Source organism: Mesoplodon bidens, assembly GCF_964165515.1.
Source record: "Mesoplodon bidens genome assembly, contig: HAP1_SCAFFOLD_1396, whole genome shotgun sequence".
Taxonomy (NCBI): Eukaryota; Metazoa; Chordata; class Mammalia; order Artiodactyla; family Ziphiidae; genus Mesoplodon; species Mesoplodon bidens.
This window is the reverse complement of record NW_027672595.1, coordinates 169-4676: the sequence shown is the minus strand read 5'-3', so window position 1 is coordinate 4676 and position 4508 is coordinate 169. Positions and strand designations below refer to the sequence as shown.

The 4508-nt window shown below is 42.9% G+C and overlaps 1 pseudogene across 1 annotated transcript; it reads right to left on the bottom strand.

Annotated features, from left to right (window-relative positions):
* Positions 1-854: 854 nt before the first annotated feature.
* On the bottom strand, positions 855-4024 carry LOC308609939 (ferritin light chain-like; annotated as a pseudogene). Its single transcript has 2 exons — positions 3553-4024; positions 855-909 (listed from the first exon to the last, which is right to left on the bottom strand). The product of its transcript is annotated as a ferritin light chain-like (transcript).
* Between the last annotated feature and the right edge of the window lie 484 nt (positions 4025-4508).

Sequence of the window (4508 nt, the reverse complement as noted above, 5' to 3'; positions counted from 1 at the left end):
GCACTACGCTTCATGGAATTATTTTGCAGCAAAAATTAAAAAATAAAAAAGGGGGAACTGAGGGCAACAGTCAGCCTTGAGATCAGGCTATGGACATGCCAGGCATGCCGCCGCTGCTCGAAGGGACTGTCCCTACTTGTTCCTTTCCTTGTTCCATTCCATGGGAGATAAATCACCAGGGCCCAGAAATCAGAAAGAATGTAAAATGAGACAAGCAAAGCTGTCTCCCCCTTGCACATGCAGGTTATTTTGGATGATTCTGGACTTATGGGTTTTCTCCCAGGGAAGTTAACCTTGAGCCAAGACAGTCTATAGATAATGTAAACCACCATCTGGCAACCTTCCATTTCTAGTCTATATAATCTGCAACCGTAGCATAATAAAACTTGCCTTGCAACCATCAGTTGTCTTGGTCCTTCTGACCCCATTCGTCGGTGCTACTTCAGTTCCTTACCCCGTCCCTTCTGACCCTGGGCGGTGAAATCCTCTTTCTCCGGCTGGTCCGCGGCACATATGAATATATGTTTTTGTCTTGCTGTACTGCACATATGCTGTCTAGTAACAGATATTTTGTCTGCTAGTAGTGTTGTAGATTATGTCTTTCCAAAGCGCTGAGGCAGTGCACCTATTCTGTAGTTGCAGCTGATGCCTGAATGTATCCTAGCTGACAAATTATTGATTAATAAGAACTTGAATTTCTAAAGATTAGTACTGTTAACCAAAATCTGAGCAAGGAGTCTCAAATGTAATTCTTAGCCAGAATTACATGTTAATGAACCATTTAACAGTGTAAATCGAGGAACATCAGTGTAGGGATTTCTTTTCATTTATTTTTTACCTGTTTGAAATATCAGTTAAAGGTTGGCAGCTTGGTTGCAGACGAACGGTCGTTTGAAGTTCACCAAACTACTTAATGTGGAATAGGATAACAGACTTCCAACGCCCTCAAGGCTGTGACCTTGCAGCCATTTTACACAGCACATCATCATCCTATAGGGATGAACCTTTCCCTGGCCCGAAAAGTAGCCGCTCTGTTGAAGCTTTGCTTATTGGAACAGGCTTTTGTTTCCAGGTTACATGTCTGTGGAAGACTTAATTCTGAATAGAAATATAGATATTACTGGAAACTAATTGTTTTTCTATTATACTCTGCTTTATCAAAAAAGTAAAACATTTAAATTGTGCTACAAAAATTCAGATGTTGTCTTGCAATCTTTAAACAATAAATGAATGATTTGCCCTTAAAAAAAAGAATTAAGCAGTTAAGCTGTTGGTCCCACATCAGACAAATCATCCTTATACCTCCTGTCAATATTGTTAACAGAGACTGTTACTTTATGAATCCTTATGATCCCGTGATTCTTTCTTTCACGTTTCAGGGCACAGCAGGTGAGAGAGTGGATTTGTTAAACTGGGTGGGTTTATCCTTCTTTTATGCGTTCATTCAATTTTATGTTCATTTACTTACTATACACATATGGCAATAGAAGCTGCTAAAGCAATCATTGCTATTCTGCAAAACAACAAGGCACAGAAGCAGATGTCTTATTTCCGAGATTTCTCCCCCCAGGATTATTGTGATTAAAGATACCTTCCCGCAGTTTCCTGGAGAGGACAAGGGGCTACTCGCTGGAGGTTTTTTAATGACTTGGAGAAAGGCTCAAATATGCCCCCATTATGGTAATCCACCCCAGGGGCAAACCACACAAGAATATTATGAATTTATTTTATTTTTCTATCCTTGCAAAGGTAATACTCAGCTCATTAGAATATGAAAACTATACTGTCAAATTTCAGAATTACATGGATGAAGAAAATCACCAAAGTGGCATCATATCATGTGTGTTATAGTTGTATTGACTATATTAACTATGTTGTGTTAACAATGTATTGTATAACTATATATTGAAAAGGCAAAATGCTGTACCTTATTTCAGAGAAAATAATTACGTTGGCAAACCCCAAACTGTACATTGTAGACGGGTCCTAGGAAAAGAAGATTTAATTCATAGTGGACAAGAGGTTAGCTTCTGTTTTCAGCCATGTGCTATTTCAAGAATTAAACATCATGAATAATACAGGATATAAGAGGAATAGTCTAAAGACGGAAAAGCACATTTTGATTAGGAAAGAGAATTTAAGGCTTAAGTCTTTATTTTTTTTTAAGGAAAACTGCCTTATTACTATGAGATAAGAAAATTGTTTCCTTCTTTTCTTCCTTGCTTTCTTCTTCTTCTTCTTTTCTTTAAACTTTTTTACTTTGGATATTTGGATATTTGACCTCTAAGCTGAGATGACTGGAAATGCCTCCTCTGGGCACTAAATGCTGACACCTCCTGATAAGAGGGAAGCTGCAAAGTAGAAGAATTGACGGTCAGTATGTTGATGTTGGTCTCAAGCACACTGATGTACATTTGTGTATTGGGGAAGGGGAGTGAAGCTTGAGAGTGGGCCAGTGGGGAGGGGTAAATATTTTGTGATGCTGTCTACCTATGGGCTTATAAAGTTTACAGCTGCATTAGGAGGACAAGCACTACCATTCGCATGAAAAGTAGGGCAGACGTCAGTTGCAAAAGCTTCTAGCCATACACATAGGGAAATACATAAATGATACACCTTATTGCATTCACCCATTCACCCTCCCCTGTTCACGCTAATTGGAAATTTCTATCCATTTCAGAGAAGTAACACAACTATCAATCATTTTCCCTGGCACAAATCTTCCAGGAGGAAGAAAATGGAACACGCCTAGCAGCAGAGCTCACGCACTAGCCCATGTGTCTTAGATTTAATATCTGATCACTAGCTGGATTGAAGCCAAGAGGTGGTTCACAAAGTTGCTGCATATTAGAATCACCTGGGGAACTCTGAGACCTCACCGTGCCCAGGCTCCTCCCTCGACCTACTGAATCAAAATCTCTGGGGCTGGGACCCAGACACCAAAGTTTCTATTCAAAGCTCTTTAGGGGAAGGGATATGGGAACAGATGTATATGTATAACTGATTCAGTTTGTTATAAAGCAGAAACTAATTAAAAAAATATTTAATACTAAAAAAAAAAAAGAGCTCTTTAGGTAATTCATACGAGCAGCAAAGCTTGAGAACCAGCCCAATAACGGGAACAAACGTATTTCACACAGATAAAGTGGGGCAATTCATATGTTAAAAGAACATGAATATATATATATATATTTTTTTCTTTTTTTCTCTTTATTCTGTTTGTGTTTCAAATAGGCTTTTTTTTTCCTTCTGCAAAAAGCGTTATTGTTTCCATTTGGTCCAAGGCTGGGGAGAGTGCTCCAGGGCGGTTACAAAGCTGCCTAGTGGCTGCAGAGCTGGGCTTCGGGCAGAAGCTCTGACGCCAGAGGGGCTCCTCAGAGGCCGCTGGACTTCAGAGACTCCTGTTTGTGCTCGAGCGTGAGCCTTTCGAAAAGATACTCGCCCAGCACAGCCTGCGGACCAGCCAGCCTGCGGAGGTTGGTCAGGTGGTTGCCCATCTTCTTGATGAGTTTCAGCTGCTCCTCCAGGAAGCGGCTCTCCACGAAAAGATACTCGCCCAGCACAGCCTGCGGACCAGCCAGCCTGCGGAGGTTGGTCAGGTGGTTGCCCATCTTCTTGATGAGTTTCAGCTGCTCCTCCAGGAAGCGGCTCTCCAGGAAGTCACAGAGGTGAGAGTCTGCGCGGGCAGGACCCAGGGCACGCAGATCCGATAGTGCCTGGTTCAGGTTCTTCTCCCTAAGAATGGCGGCTTGCACAGTGTCCTGGGTTTTACCCCACTCATCTTGAGAAGGCTTCCGCGCATCCTGGAAGAGGGCGCGGCCGCAGCACTTGTTTTGCATTTTCAAGAGTCGCTGGGCGCCCTCACACTTCTCTTCAGCCAGTTGGCGAAAAATGTGGCCCCCATTGTCCAGAGTCCCACTGTTGCTGTGGAAATAGAAGCTTAGAGAGAGGTAAGTGTCCACAGATGTATGTTGAACAGGCGGTGGATGGCGGCCTCCACCTCGATGGAATAATTCTGACGAACCTGGGAACTCGTGGTTGATCAGTGATAAGGAGCTAAGTTCCAAAAACGGTGTTGGCCTGTCCTGGAGGCTGAGGATAGCTGAGTGGCTGATTCCAAAGGTTGCGACAGGAAGAAATGTTGGAGTGTGGTCGGGGGCTGGAGCAAGGAGCGTCCCTGGGTCTGTTCATTCCAAACACTGTTGAAGCCAAAGACAGATCTGCAGGACTGCCGAGTACACTGCCTCAAATAGGCTTTGATATAAATGAACAAGAAGTCCAAGCAAGGACAAAACTTACCCTTCCCCCCACCAAAATAGCTGGTGATACTAGAATCTAGATCTGGGAAGGGCTTCTTCCATTACTTTAACATTCCAAGCCACTAGAGCAGTGGTTCTCAAAGTATGGTCACCTTGTAACCAAGCAGTACCCTATGGGGCCTTCCTAGGACAGACCCATCCTCCATAGCCTCTGCTGTAGTTCCTCTCTGAAGTCCTCAGATAATAGTA